This window comes from Podarcis liolepis, assembly GCF_965112155.1.
Source record: "Podarcis liolepis genome assembly, chromosome: 10".
Taxonomy (NCBI): Eukaryota; Metazoa; Chordata; class Lepidosauria; order Squamata; family Lacertidae; genus Podarcis; species Podarcis liolepis.
In genome coordinates, this window is record NC_139562.1 from 63948585 (window position 1) to 63966575 (window position 17991).

The 17991-nt window shown below is 44.6% G+C and overlaps 1 protein-coding gene across 3 annotated transcripts in view; it reads right to left on the reverse strand.

Moving 5' to 3' along the window:
- PLXNB2 (plexin B2) overlaps positions 1-14127 on the reverse strand; it is a 351580-nt gene extending 337453 nt beyond the window's left edge. Inside the window, exon 1 of one of the 3 annotated variants that reach the window (XM_083463227.1) lies at positions 13298-14127. The gene's annotated coding sequence lies outside the window, so the exon portion shown is untranslated. Of the gene's footprint in view, positions 1-12765; positions 13269-13297 lie in introns of those variants that run through there. The other 2 variants (XM_083463229.1, XM_083463228.1) reach the window with 2 other exon arrangements.
- Between the last annotated feature and the right edge of the window lie 3864 nt (positions 14128-17991).

Sequence of the window (17991 nt, forward strand, 5' to 3'; positions counted from 1 at the left end):
CATTTGCAAAGCTTATTAATTGTCAAATCCATGAACTCTACACCTGCGGAAGGAGCAAAGCTAGGTGAAAGTTGCAGACTTTGGGGGGAAAACAACTACCCCTCCCTTCAATTAATATTGAACAAGCCTGATCCTGTAGAACCTTACTAACTTTTTTGCAGTTTAGCTACAAAGGTAGTTTCTGCTTGAATAAAAGCCTTTAAGATAAAATAATTAAATGTGTGTGTAGTTTCGGGGGGGGGGTGCTCAAAAGAAATTTAAATTGTTTATCTGAATTTGTAATTTATACAGGTTTTTTTAAAAAAAATCTGGTGTGCATTCATTACAACTGGAGCTTCTATCAGCTGTTAAGTAACTCACTAGGGGAAAATAAGTTTGACTGCTAATGTGGCCCACAATGCATATTAAAAACTTTTTAAAGTGCGTTCCCACTCCCACTGGAGAAGGAAATAGAACAAGTAGGGCTATGGCTCTTATTCCCTTAATATTCAAAAGGCAAAGCATAAAGTTTCCACCCTCTCAAGTTCATTCAACCACTACAGTATATCAATCATATCTGACAGGATTTAACAATTTGCGGAATTCCATTATAGATGGCAAGCGAACAATCCTCTGGTGATGTATTTAACAAAGAAATTGTATGTGTTGGCCTCCTATTGAAAACAAACAGATCTGATCTCACAAGTCATGGTAATTAGAAGGCAGTATTTTAACAGCTTCATTAAATAAAAGGTGTCGATTAATATTTGAGGGATTCTTTGAAACATAACTTCACACTTCCGTTGGCAAAGAAAAGCACCCAAGGACTTACAGTAGTATTCAAATTCTGATCTCAATCTTTATAAGATAACAATTCTATAAAACTTTGTGGGCTGAGTCACACATAATATTTATTTACTAAATACACTAGAAAAGGATTGTTTGTACAACTGCTTTTGCTCAGCAGCTACTGGGGTAATATTACCTACACACACACACACACAGCACAGTTGTAGTCAGGAAAAATAAACTGAGGAGTAGCTGCACACTCCTGGACTCTGCCATTGGTTTAGCTAAAATAAATGGCTTAGATAAAAATCTTCCTGCCCAATTTTTCACATTGGTTGAATAAACACTTAGGTCATAATAGACAAACACCTGTTGTGTATGGGGGATTTAGGCAAATACACATGTCTGCTGTGGGCTGTGTAATTAATTTGTTGTCACACTAAAGGTGTTATTTATTTAAATCATTCTGAACCCTGCCCTTTAGCCTAAAGCAGGCATGTCCAATAGGTTGATCGTGATCTACCAGTAGATCACTGGACGTCTGTGGCAGATCACTGGCCCCCCAAAGATGCTCAACAACTTTGGCTCCTCTAAAGAAAGCTCAACAACTTTGCCCTGTCCTGTACCCCCCAAAAGGGGGTAGGTCACTGCCAGTTTTTAACTATGTGAGTAGATCGCAGTCTCTTGGAAGTTGGCCTAAAGGGTTCGCAGAAGATCAATAAAGACGCAACAGTTCTGACCAACAGGCTTACAAGAAATGCAGCACAAAAGGGACGAGAAGGGGGAATGGAAAGCAACCAAGCTCAAGCACCAGTTCATAAAGTGACATAGTAGCTTCTATGGTAACCAACTTTAATGAACCCAGAGAGGAGAAACCAAATGGAGCTGGTCTCCACAGCAGAGTTCTGCTTCCCATCTCTCCTCTAAGGGCTGTTGCTAAGTGACAGCTGAGGGAAAGGAGGAGCCACTGTCTCCTGAAGTGCACCGGTGTTCGAAATTAGCCAGGCGCCAGGCACATTTTGTGACTGGCATGGGTCCAATTGCACCCCCCGTGGAGATCTCTGGATGCCAGGTTGACAACAGACACCTCCCATCTGGATGGCCCCTCCAGCTTTCTTAAGCAGGTAAAGAGAAGAGCTTATTTATTACATTTATATCACACCTTTTCCTCCAAGGAGTACACGGTTCACCCCCCTTCTCCTCAGTTAATCCCTAAACAACCCTGTGAGGTAGGTTAAGAGGCTGTGATTGGTCCAAGGTCATCCCATGAGCTTCCTTGACTGAGTGGGGAATTTGAACCCTCAACTCCCAGGTCCTAGTCCACGGGTGTCAAACACAAGGTCCGCAGGCCGAATTCGGCCCGCCAGACCTCGTCATGTGGCCCGTGTAGCCGCCGCCGGCCGCCAGCCTTCACCTTTTATTCTCACTTTTCTTTTTTCTTTTTTTGACACAAGCAAGCCGCCTCTTCAACGCATGCGCGGCAGCCTACAAGCCAGAGAACGTCTGCCCTCTAGCGGCGCCGGCCGTTCTACACAGGAAACCTCCACTTTACATGCATTCAGGAAACCTCCACTTGTTTTTATATTGAGCGCATGCCATCCTGTGATGTGACAGATCCAACGGCTGCCTGAACCCTTCTCTCCTGTACTGTAAGTCCTACAGATACAACCGGCCCTTTGAGGGTGACCAAACTGCTGATGCGGGCCCCGATGAATTTGAGTTTGACACCCCTGTCCTAGTCCAACACTCTAACCACTGCTTCACACTGGCTCCCTAGAGCATTTCTGCTATAGGACAGCTCTACAAATTAAGTAGGTAAATAAATATGGGAAAATATCACTTAGAGAAGGACCTGAAATATTTTTCTTGAAGCTTGAATTTGTTTTATTCCAGTTTGATCTGATGTTCAATTTTTTTTCTTGAAAAGATAAAAGTGGTATAGAAATGAAAACTGATTATTATTATTACTACTATTACTATTTCACTGATTAAAAAGAAAGACCCATAGACATTTATTTGTGGCAACCATAACCTAGGTTTAAGTTGCAATTTGGTGATTAGTTTATGTAATATTTGAGTTTCTAACACTGCCCAGGACTATGTTGGACCACCAAATGCAATGTCAAATATGAGCGATATCCAAATCCTCCTCTTCACCCCAGTACTGCCCTCCCCCCCTTCTTTCTGTCACTGCTCCTACTAAAGTCAGCGGGCTTGGGGGGGGCTTAGCAAGAGAGAAGAGGCACCCCAAGCTGTGGTTCACTCTTCCCTCCCATTAAAACAATGAAGAGGAACTTCATAAAGCTGTAGGTTCCTCAACATATCTGCAGTCCAAAGAACAGTTTGCTGATCATCAGATTAAATAGTAGGAAATTATTTAAGAAATGAGAATGCTCTTCTTTGGCTGCTCACACAGAAAGTCCAGCAGTGCATGACAGCATCGGCTCTCACATAAATTCATAAAACATGTGTTATTCAAAGCCTGTTTTTAATAAAATGCCAGTAACATAATGCAATTATGATTGCACTACAAGATATTGGCTTCTGTGAAAAAGCCAGGGACATTTGCAGTGAGAACCTGTTTGTTATGAGACATTTAGAGAGCAAGCGAAAGGAGTTAGCTTCCCAGCATGAAGTCAGGAAAGCTGCAAGCCGGTGTAACCACCAGAGCAATTCTCAGAAGTCTTGACTGGACTGCCCTAGCCATCTGCACTACTAAAAAGACCCAGGTGTTCCTCACGCCAATAATCATCACGATGTGGATACTAATCCAACTGGATTGGCATACCCACCCTGGAAAAGTTTTCAATTACAGGAGAGATGAGTCTCAAGAAGTCCATTTTGAATTAGTCAGCCAGACTCCAGAAAAAATGTAGTGTATTTACTGGCAGTGTGATAAACAACTGCTTGTTGCAATTGCTTGGACCTCATTGATGAGTGTCCCCTCATCAGGATGCTTGAAGTTGTACTATGATTATATACAGCAACTGTTGTAACTGATGTATACCACATTACATATATACACACACATTCAGTTTTACAAATAACAGGTATGACAGATACCGAGGGACAAGGACATTCTGTTACGCAAAACAGGAAGCTAGTGAAAGGATTTGAGAAGCAGAGTCAAATGCTCCAATAGAGAAGAGAGGTAAATACTTTGGCAGCAGAGTGCACCAGATGAATATTAGTGGGCAAAGCAGTGTTATAAACTGATATATAAAAGCTAGGAGCTAAATGATACCTTAAACCAAGGTTATGGGTGCAACAATGGAATGCCTAGGCCAACCATTGGCAAACTCAGCCCTCCAGATGTTTTGGGACTACAATTCCCATCATCTCTGACCACTGGTCCTGTTAGCTAGGGATCATGGGAGTTGTAGTTTAACTTAGCCAAGGGATTAGAGTTTGCTTACAAGGCTCTGGGTTCACATGGATAGACATAGATGCAGATTTCATACTCCACACCTTTGGTGTTGGATCAGCATTCCCAAGGCAGGGAAACAAACAAAATAAAAAGTATAGTATGACCAAAAATATATATATCTATTCTTTTAATGGCCTCACCATAGGGACACTCATAGCAGATAATAAATGCTGTTACATCTTTAGATATTGTTGAATCTCTCAGATGCCTTTAGTATAGACGACAACATACTGGCTGGTGTCTTAATGAGTTCACATTAGCCACTATCAATTTTTTTGTCCAGTGGAAGTGAACCCAGGAACTTTTGTGTGCAACACAAGTGCTGTCCTGCTGCTTCCTAACACAGAAGTCACATCCCGGCTGTGATGGTATTTCTGCACCAAAATGTGTCAAATATGGGTAGTAAGCCTCATATTATTTCTTGTTCCAACAGGCTTTGGGGAACTGACTGTTCTTCAGGATTCAGCTGCTGCAACGTTTTTACTCCAAAGTAAGTGCATATAGAATTATAACTTGAACAGTGTTAAAGGAACTCCTTCAATAATAAAAACATGGTCATAAGGAAAAGCTGGTAGCTAGCTAAGTATTATCTGTTGTTCAAGAGATAGATTTTTAATTCAGGTCAGCATATCATTTCCTCCAGAGAGTACAGAGCAAGGCACTTAAAATCCAATTTTAAATTCTTAAAACACACATTATTGATTTCGATATAATCTGCATTGATTTATTCATTTTTGTAAAATCCAAGTTGGAACCATGTTAGACTTTGCATAATAATCTTTGATAATACTTATCTGCTTTAATTAAGTGTTCCAGTATGTGCAGTTATCCATGGGCTAAAACATACCCCAAATGATTTCCCCAAAGCAGAGACAACAAAACACTGCAGGACTCCCCTAGCACATGGGAGGGCAATAGCCTGTACTAAGTAACACTCCAGTTTTCTTTCCATTCAGATATAAAAATAAGAGGTAGCCTAGGCTGCATCACACCATGTCAGCGATTTTCATAACGGGGCAAGTGCAACAGACGTGCTACTTTCATTCTTTGCCTTTTCCTGTAGAGTGTCTCTCCCTTGCCTTCTTGATTTGAGTTATCCAGTGGTTGTTGTTTTTTCAGGCAACCTTTCTGCAGTACTTTGCTTATGGCACACTATGGTCTGCAAAGAGAGAGGTGGATAACCGTTCTCCACAATCTCTTCATGTTCAACTATAAGATTCTGTCATTCACACAAAACCAAGCACTCCATTGATTGCCTTAAATTGAATTAATTTCCTTTTGGTTGTAAAACAGTATAAAATGATTTCACCAGTTTCTTCATTCTGTTAAAGGGTTGGTATTAGTCAACAATGCAATGAACACAAAGGATCTCAGTTTACTCCAGGATTCTCTCCATATTACCTTCATAGCATGGGAACACATGTTGCTGGTCCTAGAAACAGAAGCAAGTGTGACAAGAGACAGCAGTGTGGAACACTCTTTCTTGTAGCCTGTGGCTTCTGATGTTATCTTCACAAAACTGGAAGGGAGCTGCTCATGTCATAAAGAAAGGGCCCCTCTGGCACTTCCAGGACTAATTTAAAATAAATGGCTGCAACCAACATTAGTCCTACACAGAGCAGACCCACTGGAAATAATGGGACACAATTTGCTGAGCGCCCTTAATTTCAATGGGTCTACCTTGAGTATAACTTAAGTTGCAAACACCCCAGAGGTGTCTCTGTGTGTGCGCAGCATTCAAAATTCACCAGGAGCATTTTGTACCCTGCTGTCAGCCACTTGGCAACCAAGTGACGATACCTGGGTTGCCTGGATGGCGCCTGATGTCTCCACCATCTGCAGCTGCATGCCTGGGGATCCTTAAATCTTGACCCTTTTCACACAACAGCAACACATCCTGTGGAATTCTATCCTTTATATTTTATCTGCACCATCAGGATGAATTTCAGGAACCCCAAAATCATATTGAAAAATACAACTTTCGAGATGTCTGGCCCCAAAAATGGCAGCTAGGCATTCTGTTTTGGCAACTGTTAACCCTGGTTTAAGGAGCCATTTGGTGCCTTGGTTATATATCTGTGTTTCTAACACTGTGTGTCTGTAGTTTAATTTTGCAAGGATTTTCCCATGCATGAAAATCTACAACCTGGACACTGAAGTCATGAGTTATGATCAAGTCTTAAATATGGTAACTGTGTAATTCTGCAGTGAATTTGCATAACATCTGGGGAGCTGTATTCTGTTTGGAGAATGGAAGAATAACTAGGAGAATGGCAAGCATAAAATCACTGCTATTAATATTTGTTCAGTGTAGCAGCAACTAATTTCTGGCAGCGCTCCAAGTGTTACAGAACTTCATGGCGTAAATCCTGTTTTTTAAAAAATAGCTGAAGATTTCAGAAATCAGGAAGGTAAGCGTTATCATACTGTACTGCTCCTTTGAGTTGCCAGGTAGGTTCACTGAATTAAGACTTATTTCACGTTATGGCGTCAACCTGCTCTCCATTTCTACCTCCCCAAACTAGGATGTACTAATGTTTTCCTATACTCCCACACAAGGCAAGGATCCAAACAGGTTTCAACAAGTTGCTGCGAGTTATTTCATCCAAATTCCTGAAGCATTATAGGAACTAACATTTCAAAGTCTGTTTGGAAACTTTCTGAAATCGTTCCAAGTTCAAGATACTTTAGACCTCACTAGCACAAATCCCCTTCTACAGTAATAGAAAGCAAGGAGGGTGACTCAGGCACTGGTACATGTTGAGATAGTCAGTGACAACAGCTGCAGTTTCCAAACAGCTGCCCACTCCCACGTCGTCTGTATGGGTGGAAAGACCACTTGAGCCAAACTGTATTCACCATCTCTTCTACCAGAGCTTGAACTAAGAATCATCATGTGAAACAGAAAGCTCAATACTACTGTTCTTCCTCTTTGGGTTATTGCTAGCAAAGAGTTTATCAGGCCTACACAGTCCTTGAGGGTGTGCAATGGAGTGTAGCTGTGGGTCTAGAGAACCAAAAATAGGCAAAACAGACAATGGTGAAAGTTCAAGGGCAGACCTTCAGTAACTCACTAACACTGAGATCCTTGAAGGTGTGGAGACAACTCACATTTGAGGCTCCTGATAATTGGTTGATCTGTTTTTAAACTGAAGACATTTCCCAATTGTATCCCCTTGTTTTCTAAAATTCAAGTCCTACACTGGAAGCAAGGTGGGCACATTCAGTAGCTACTTTAAAAAACCATAAAGATTATTCTGCACATTGTGTACAGAAAAATTTGACCAAGTACAACAGAATGAGAAGACATTCATTTAATCTTCCTGCAACCATTGTAGAACCACGAAGCTGCATACTGTGCCAGAAAACTGTTTAAATATACACAAACCATAAGGCCCAATCAAAGACCCAACTATTTCTATGAATGTCAACATGATCAGCCCTTAAATTTTCAGACAAGTCTGCCTGGTATCTTACTTTTTAATGTTTGCCAAGGGTACAGCAGTACTTTTTGTTTGCTGCACTGATGATATACTGAAATCACATGAGCTCCGTAGTACTGAGTTATTGTGGTTCTCTCATACAACAAAGAGAAAATAAAACCAATAGACTGTATGAGGTTTTAGTTCATTGCTTGCTTAATACTGAGCAAAACATGCAACTTAAATAGCATTCGCTTCTTCAGGAACTCTAGATTTTTGTTCATGCCAACCTTCTAATAGAGGGTTGGGCAGATGGTACATTTCGATCTATTAGCAGATCACTGGGTGATTTGCAGTAGATTGGCAAGGTTTTTTGGCTCTCATTTAGCAAGATAAATAGCCAAAGCCCACCATCCTTCTCTGCAACTCCTAAATGAGGCTGCTGGAATCTCTGTTCCATAGTAACTCAAATGTGGTTGCAAACTCATATATACAGGTTATATATGACACATCATTTTAAATCAGGCTCTGCATTTCACACAAACACTATTTTGCAGCCAGCTCCAGTCAGTGGATCGTGAGCTTCTGTTTTTCCTCCTATTATTATCTACTCCATTTCTTAATCACCCTTCATCGGTTAAGATCCCAGGCCTGTTTATAAGCATATACATTAAAACAACAAAACATAATCACCTTAAGACCATAATTAAAAACAATCAATAGAGCAAAAGGACTCCATCAGCTACAGTTAGCCTTAACAAAATCTGTGTATTCTGGAGGGCCTGGATAGCTCAGTTGGTTAGGACGTGGTGCTGATAACACAAAGGTTGCAGGTTCAATCCCTGCCTGGGACAGCTGCATATTCCTGCATTCCAGGGTGTTGGACTAGATGATCCTCAGGGTCCCTTCCAACTCTGCAATTCTATGATTCTATTCACCTAAGTGAAAGTGTGTGCCTTCAAGCAGCGCCAGCAGTCCAATAGCAATATAGTAAAATAAAAGTAGATCCTGCAAATATGCCCACAACTGTCTTAATGCACACCTGACCAGCACTCAAAGCTTGTGGCAACTGCTATGTATCTAGTACTTCCTGGCTGAAGCCAGTACAAAGCAACGGGCAAATTTCTCAGTTCAATTACAGTGGTGCCCCGCAAGACAAATGCCTCGCAAGACGAAAAACTCGCTAGACAAAAGGGTTTTGCGGTTTTTGAGCTGCTTCGCAAGACGAATTTCCCTATGGGCTTGCTTCGCAAGACGAAAACGTCTTGCGTTTTTTGCAAGTTTGTTTCCTTTTTCTTAACACCCTTAATACAGTTGTGACTCGACTTCGAGGAGCAACTCATAGAACGTGGTGTACATAGTAGCCTTTTTTGAGGTTTTTGGCGATTTTTGAAGCTTTTCCAAAACTTTTCCGACACCATGCTTCACAAGACGAAAAATTTGCTAGACGAAAAAACTCGCGGAACGAATTAATTTCGTCTTGCGAGGCACCACTGTAAAAGAAACACAGCAACTACCCGTAGGTTGAAAGGGGAAAGCTTGCATTGTATTTAGTTACACTACTTTGGTGTTGCAAAACGCAAGAGCAGAATAACCCTAAGGGCAGCAAAGCACAGGGCAGTTTTGATACATAGGATAAAATCCATTAGATTTGGCAACTGTCATTTGTGCCTCTTGATTACACATTCTACATGGAGTTGGTCTTGAAGAACACCCGGGCTTCAACTTCTGCAGGATGCTATTGCCAGGTGTAAAAGGTAAAAAGGTAAAGGACCCATGGACAGTTAGGTCCAGTCAAAGGAGACTATGGGGTTGTGGCGCTGATCTCGCTTTTAGGCCGAGGGAGCCGGCATTTGTCCACAGACAGCTTTCCGGGTCATGTGGCCAGCAGGACTAAACCGCTTCTGGCACAACGGAACACTGTGATGGAAACCAGAGTGCACGGAAACGCTGTTTACCTTCCTGCCACAGCAGTACCTATTTATCTACTTGCACTGGCATGCTTTCAAACTGCTAGGTTGGCAGGAGCTGGGACAGAGCAACAGGAGCTCACCCCGTCACGGGGATTCAAACTGCCAACCTTCTGAACAGCAACCCCTAAGCTAGAGGCTCCGGGTTTAGACCACAGTGCCACCCATATGCCAGGTGTGTTAAAGGTAAAGGTAAAGGGACCCCTGACCATTAGGTCCAGTTGCGGCCGAGCCTGGGGTTGCTCATCTCGCTTTATTGGCCGAGGGAGCCGGTGTACAGCTTCTGGGTCATGTGGCTTTGTCTGCTAGCTGTTATTTCTTTTCTTGGCATGTTTGCTCTATCACTTAGTTCTAAGAGTAACATTTGACGTGAAATAAAATCCATGCCATTCCGTCTTTGGTTATGGTTAACTGAAGCTTCAGAAGAATTTCTGCTGAAAAATAAGTGTCTATAAACCCTCCAATATTTGTTTCTCTGGAATCAACAGCCTGTGTTCCATATTTCTAGATCAACAAGCATATCTATCACTACTCATTAGTTAGAAAATGATGGCATACTCAGATCTCTCAATCTCAGTCTGCAACACAAGAATGTTTTTCATCCACCCAAGTACACTGAGCCCTCCTGCAGAGCAATAGATATTTGGGATAACAAAGCAATATAACTTAATTGGTGGTGAAGTTGCTGTTAGTCTGACCCCTGCTAGGCCCAAGGAGCTACCAACTTCAGCAAACATTGGAATGGACGGAAATGGATGTCAATAATCAAAAAGTTTAACTCTGTGTAAGTTTCTTGCAACTTTTAGATGAATCAGAGTGACAGACAACATGAAGTGTTGACATCTTGGGTGTTAAGGACCTGATAAGTATATCATGTTTTACCTTATTAAGAAGTAAGATAGCAACACATGTCAAAGCAGATGTGAAAACACAGCGTTATTTAATTGTTTTGAAGAATATGCTGGAATGAGCAACGCATAGCGTGGGTTCCCAGTTACATTTTGCCTTAGTTAGGAATTATGATCATCTACATATTACTTCCTCTAATATTTCAAATGCCTCTAATTTATTGCTTTGTCAATGAAACTACAATGCTACTTTTAACCAGTATTGTTTTCTAAGTACTATACCTCAGTATGGTGTTTTCCTTTATGTTGCCATTTCTTTCCTCTTCAACATTTGTAACATTGTTTTCTTTACAGAGATAATATTTTCAGATTTAAACATTGTGTATCAATAAACCAAGTGCTTCATTTCAGTTACTATTCTGAAATCACTGGATACAAGTTGTATCACTGGATACAACTTAAACTCTCTAACTCACGGGTTGCTAAAGTGCAAATTCAAACCCAGATTAGATCACAAGAAGCTAAGGTCATCAACTATAAATCCATTCTATATCTTTCTCCATGTAGTCCTTGGGTTGTTGTTTTTTTTCTTGTCCTCTTCCCTCCTCCAAAAAGCCTGTAACTCACCAACACATTGTCCCATTATTGTCCAGGTAAGAAGTCAAAACCCCACTTCAAAGCCAATGCTCACCATCCTCTCTCCATTATCAGAGCCCTACCTCTCCCTTCTCTTTATGCTGGATATGTTGGGCCAGTGTATCAACATTCACCATTTTTTACCCACTCACTAAATTTCTCCTTTCTCCTACATCACAGCATGTGACAGTACTAAAGAAGCCAAGCCACTAGCTAGCTTCTTTGGGGAAGCTGGTGCCACTGTGCGCATTCTGAATTAGGAAATATACCAGGGTAAAAAAACTATTCTGGGGCAAGGAGGAAGCATCTATGAAAAAGAAACACTCAAAGATTTTTTAAAAAATGGAACAAAACAAGAGTTGACAGTTGTAATCCTCTGTATTATTCAGGGAGGAGGAGGAAGCACCTATAAATAGGAAACTCGTAAAGATAAAAAATGAAGCAAAACAAGAGGTTACAGTTGTAATCCTTGGGAGGGAATCAGAGAGGGGAGAATGAGCTCAGGAGGACATACTTTTCAGTAAACATGTCTATGGCTGGGATGCACACATGCAACTAGGTTCTGGTATATATACATCCTACATACCTAAACACTGCAAAATACTGGCTTGTGTTACTGCAACAATGTTCTCTCAGTGTCCTCCAAGACAGAGAGAACGGTTCTTTTTTACCAAAATGCAAGCAGACATCGGGTTCTCTTTTACCAGAATGCATGCAAACATCAAGCTCTCTCCAACTGTACATTCTAGGTTGTAGCAAGAGACACACAAAATGTTCTACATAGGACCAGATACAACAGGTGAGCACTGGTTAGCATAGGTTAGGAGTCTTTCCTTTGGTGGCGTGTAACTAAAAACAGCCTCATCCCCTAGCCAGCTGAACTTCAAAGATGGAGAGACATTAAAGAGAGAGTCTTTCTATCCTGCTAGATTTAAAAATGACAAATGACTCTTAGTCCACTATCTCAGAGAGTCATACTTGTGTGTGTGGTCCTTTTGGGTGTGTGTCCTGTATTCCAGTTTATAAATCGAGAAAGAGATGAGCCAGGCACCTTATTGCGCACAGAAACTGGAAAGGCCAGAGTGTCATGCGTGTGAACGGACAGTCTCACTGGGATCATAGTCCCCAAAGACAATGCTGTGCAGCTCCAAAGCAAATAAACCGGAGTGAGTCACAAAACACGCAAAGAGCAAAAGTGTGTGCCTGCAGTCGGCAAAGAGCTGCTTTATGAAAGTTTCGAGCCATTTCTGCCCCTGAAAAGACGAAACTGGACCTGCCTTCAACCCCCCCAAATCAAGATCTGAAACAGAGACAAGGGGTCTCAAGAGCCAAGGGTCAAAAATTGTCACTGAAGCCACCAATGCCTAGCCACACGCAGCCGAACGAGAATGAATGGGATGTGAGTGAATGGGTTTTAATTATGTGAATGGTGGAGCGGCGATTACGAAACTCCCGAGGATAATAACGCACTCTAAAATCCAGCTCGGTGTTCCAGAAGCCTGGTGCTAAAAGGGAAGGCGGAGAAATCGCTCGCACATTCACTCAGACTCTGAATAAGATGGTCTCTTTTTTCCTTTCCCCTAACACCTTTGGCAGGGATCTAAAAAGCTTCCTCTCCCTGATCATGTTAAAAGAGAGAGAAAAAGGTTTACAAACGCAATCGGATAGAAAAGCAGCCATCGCAGCTCACCCACCAGCAGCTAGTCCTTGGGAAAGTTTCACATTTCGCAAAAGCCTCGCAGCGCTATCAAAGTCCACAGCCACATCGTTGAGCGGAAAGAGCCCAGGCTTTGCTCTTAATGGGAACCATCTGCTGCTCGAACAAGGCAGGACGAGCAATTATGGTTTTTTTTAAAAAAAGCAGCAGCAGTTAACTCGAATTAAACCCGCCAGGGCAATGAGGTCCACTTTCCCCCTTCCTCCCGGGCCTCATCGCAGCTCGGCCGGCTGCTTCCAGGAGGGATCGGCTCGGGCAACTTCCTCGACGCGCCGAAAGAGCCACCGAAGTGGCGGCCGCCCAGTGAAGGGAAGAAGCAGCGACACAGGGGAAGGGGGAAGGAAGAGTGGAGGGGGGGGGAAGCTCCCCGAGAGGTTGCCTGGCTTACTGGCTCAGCAAATCAGCATTCCCCGGGAGGGGTTTCGAGGCTTTCAACAGGTGGAGCCGCCCCTTCGCCAACAGGGAGAGCTCTCGTGAGGCGGCGGGAGGGGGGGGCGCGCGAAACTTACCCAAGTTGGAAGGCGGCAGACGGAGGAGAAGACGTGGTGGTAGCGGCGGCGCCTTTGTGCTGCTGCCTCCGCCGCCTCCGCCGCTCCCTCTCTCCCCAAGTGGCCGCGCCTCAGCCCAGCAGCCCCCTGAGGCAGCGCGCACGACCCGCAGCAGCCAGCGGCGGGGCCGGCGGGCTGCTGCCCATATTCTGAGGGGAAAGGAAGGAGGGCGGAGGCGCCGCCTCAGCAGCAGCCTCCACAAATCAGCGCGAGAGCCTCGGCGGCGGCGGCGGCAAGCAGCTTCCCGAGCCGAGGAAAGGCAGAGAAGGAGCTGAGGGGAAAAGCACTACTACTACTCCTCCGCCGCCGCTGCCACAGAGAGCCGGAGCGCATCACGTGACGCGCCTCAGCGCCCGCCTCTCTCGCGCTCCTGGCCGGGCAAAAGCGGCGCGGACGAGACACACCTGTGGGCGCCGCACATATCCGTCGCGAGCACAAAGCCAGACAGGAAACTGGGAGGAGGAGGAGGAGGAGGAGGGAAAGAAGAATAAATGCAGGGCAGGGAACCAGTCCGGGGAGGAGAGAGAGGCTCTCGGCCCGCCCTCGCCGCCCGCCCTCGCCTGCTTTCCCCCCTCAGTGCGCGCGAAGGAGGGAAGCCTCCCGCGCGCTCTTGGCGAGGGGGTCTCTCTCTCCGACGCGCCTCTCCGCCTTGTTTGCTTCTCCGGCAGCCGCTCAGGCTTCCCGGGGAGCGGAGGGGGATTGGCTTGCTGACGTGACGGGGCGGGAACGGGGGGGACTCGGGGCGAGCTTCGGGCGGCGGTCGCCACGGCTCGGCTCCGGCTCCACGTTCCGGGACCTTGGAGGCGCAGCGCAGCAGCGGGGATCGCATCTCCCATCATGCGTTAGACCTGAGCGCGCTCTCTCTCCGCATGTAAGCTAGGGAAAGTGTCTCTGAGCATGTGCAGAGTTTTTCTTTGAGGAATCGCTGTAGGCAGCGAAATCATACCCGTCGACATTTCTTAGTTGACAATAGGGACGTCATAGGGACATCAATGGTTGGACAGTGTTCTCGAAGCTACAAAAATGAGTCTGACCAAACTGCAGGAGGCAGTGGAAGACAGGAGGGCCTGGCATGCTCTGGTCACAAAGAATCGGACACGACTAAACAACAGCAACAGGGGACATGAATGTTACTAATACAGTGGTACCTCTGGTTGCAAACGGGATCCGTTCTGGAGGCCCGTTTGCAACCTGAACAGAACACAATCTGTGCGGGTCGCGATTTGCCGCTTCTGTGCATGCACATTATGGCATTTTGTGTGACTGCGCATGCGCAAGTGGTGAAACCCGGAAGTAACCCATTCCGTTACTTCCGGGTCACTGTGGGACACAACCTCAAGAAACGCAACCTGAAGCAAATGTAACATGAGGTATGACTGTAATAACTTTAGGGATGTGGATGGCGCTGTGGTCTAAACCACTGAGCCCCTTGGGCTTGCCGATCAGAAGGTTGGCGGCTCGAATCCCCGCAATGGAGTTAAGCTCCCGTTGCTCTGTCCCAGCTTCTGCCAACCTAGCAGTTCGAAAGCACGTCAGTGCAAGTAGATAAATAGGTACCACTGCGGCGGGAAGGTAAATGGCATTTCCATCACGGGGTTCCGTTGCGCCAGAAGCGGTTTAGTCCTGCTGGCCACATGACCTGGAAAGCAGTCTGTGGACGAACGTCAGCTCCCTAGGCCTGAATGTGAGATGAGTACCGTAATCCCATAGTCACCTTTGACTGGACTTAACCATCCAGGGGTCCTTTAACATTTTCCCTTATCTTAATAATAACTTTGCTATTTATACCCTGCCCATCTGACCGGGTTGCCCCAGCCACTCTGGGAGGCTTTACATCATTTCTAAAAGCATAATAAAACATTTTAAAAACTTCCCTATACAGGGCTGCCTTCAGACGTCTTCTAAACGTTATATAGTTACTAATCTTGGCTCAGGGGTCGCATATATCCATACCCTCCAACCTTTCTCTAAGGAAAAGTGGGACATTCCAGGATCAAAAGAGAAACTGGGATGACTTCTGTAAATCTGGGACTGTCCCTGGAAAATAGGGACACTTGGAGGGTCTGTGAAATGTATCTCGTTTTGAATTTGCTATGGGCTTCTGAGTGGAACATATGAGGATGAAGAAACCAGTGAGGATGACTGGGAGATTCTTGTCCCACTGAATAGGGGTTTGAATCCTGGTTTGCGAAGTACACTGTACAAATACACTTCCCTGGCTTAGCATAAACCTTGTCTGTTAAGCAATCCTGCACCCTTTCAAAAGGCTCCAAACAAGCCTTTTATTTCTGTGGTTTTTAAAATGGCCCCCATTAGTATGAATCACCACAGATCCTTTTATGACACCGTCCACTGAAATGTAAGCTGAGCTATATGACGCAAACCTGAAGCCTTTCGCTTCGGAAGTAAGATTTACTTACTTCTGAGTAAACGTGTTAAGGGACAGGTTGCAGATCCCTGAACACAAATAGTGATGTGTTTGCAATGGGAAAAGAGGACCATTAGTTTTAGTCTTGGGTGTGTGGAACCTATGCAGGTACCTTTTCCCTCAGATAACTTTGAAATCTGGAAGCAAGTCTTCCAACTTTACAACTGTATGATTCCAAGTCTTGTGGTCTAATGAGCACTTACTTGGAAACAAGTCCCAGTGAATTAAGAGGCAGTTATTTCCAAGTGTGCATAGTATTGAACTATCAAATGGTTGCAGCTTTATTATTTTTTTAACGTCTGTTTAATGTAGATACACATTTCATGGGCAGAGTACCTATTTTCTCAACTATGGGTCGAGGTTGCTAGGCTGTAATCATAATACTTCGATAGCAAATGTAGCACATTTCAAGTGTTCAGGCTGCTTCCCATACATCATACTACAGCCCTCTTAAGACTAAGTCATACATTAAACCAATTCTGCCAATTGGGGGAAGGGGGTGAGGTCTGGGAAGCTGGCAAACAGGCAAATACCAGCTTGTTTAAGGCCTCCCGGTGACTTTGTGGTTGGCGAGGAGATTGCAGCTCACAAAATAGCTCCTGCATTACATCAGCATTAATGCAGTTTGACTTGCCAATTGCCTCTCTTGCCCCTACAAGTCAATGCTGCCTGCAACATATACTAAAAGAGAAGCGGTGAATCAAGTACCCTAATGAAGAGCAGAGACTGATGTGACTGGTATGAAGGATGCCAACATGAAAGGCAGTCAAAGCACAGCTATCTGAGGGTTCCCAGGGTGAGGGAACTGGTAGGGCCCTGGGGGCCATAAATCGCTGTTATATGTAGCTCCATCAGGTACACCGGCTGAGACATTGCCTGCCCACAGACTGTCTCACCAGAGTGGTCCATGCTCTGGTTATCTCCCGCTTGGACTACTGCAATGCGCTCTACTTGGGGTTACCTTTGAAGGTGACCTGGAAACTACAGCTTATCCAGAATGCGGCAGCTAGACTGGTGACTGGCTGCCAAGACCCTATAACACCAGTTCTGAAAGAGCTACATTGGCTCCAAGCACAATTCAAAGTGTTAGCGCTGACCTTTAAAGCCCTAAATGGCCTTGGCCCAGTATACCTGAAGGAGCGCCTCCACCCTCATCGTGCAGCTCCAAGGGCCTTCTGGCAGTTCCCTCACTGCAAGAAGTGAGGTTACAGGGAACCAGGCAGAGGGCCTTCTCGGTAGTGGCACCCGCCCTGTGGAAGGCCCTCCCATCAGAAATCAAGGAAATAAACAACTATCTGACTTTTAGAAGATGTCTGAAGGCGGCCCTCTTTAGGGAAGTTTTTAATGTTTGATATTTTATTGTGTTTTTAATATTCTGTTGGGAGCCGCCAGATGGGTGCGGTATAAATAATAAATTATTATTATTATTATTATTATTATTATTATTATTATTATTATTATTAGGCTGGTGACATAAACATGGTTTCCCTTACTGTAATCCCATAGTAGGAAATGGCTAAAAGGAATAGCCAAATCTGTTAGCACAGGGAGATTGGAATAATATGAGGAGGAAGTAAACAGACTCAGGGTGGTGGGGAGAGCAGAAGGGCAACTGGAGAGGCAAAAGGGTCATAGGAAACCATGGATTTATTCTTGAAATTGCCTTAAGCAATGTCCCTCTGGACTGGTACTGCCCACTCTGACTGGCAGTGGCTCTCCAGAGTCTTTCCAAGAAGACAATAGTTCTCAACACTGGAGTTGAGGACTTCCTAAAAGGGTACACCTTTCTTCGGCTTCAGAGTCCTTTTTTCCTGCTGTCATCCCCTTTGCCCAACCTGTGCTTTCCTATTCCACCACCCGCCCAGGGGTGCCAACTTAAATAAAATATTGAGGAGGGGGAGAGATAGATACGCCCCGCCCCGCATAATCGATCACAAGACGATGAAATGGCAATGCCTCTGAACCTGGTGTGGGGCAGGGGCTCAAATATTTTATTGGTGGGGAAGAAGGGATCTCAGCCTCTCTTGAGTTGGTTCCTATGCACCCACGCCACGGGCCACACTCCTTTAGGATCCCGCATGTGGGGAGCTGGGTGCGGTCTGGCACACCAGCAACCTCCTGCTCGGGGTTTAACGCGAGGCGTCCGCCCGGTTGTGGCGACGGGGCTTGGCCAAGAAGCCTTCGCGGCGGCGCACGGGTTACAACAGACGATATTAAAAATAATAAT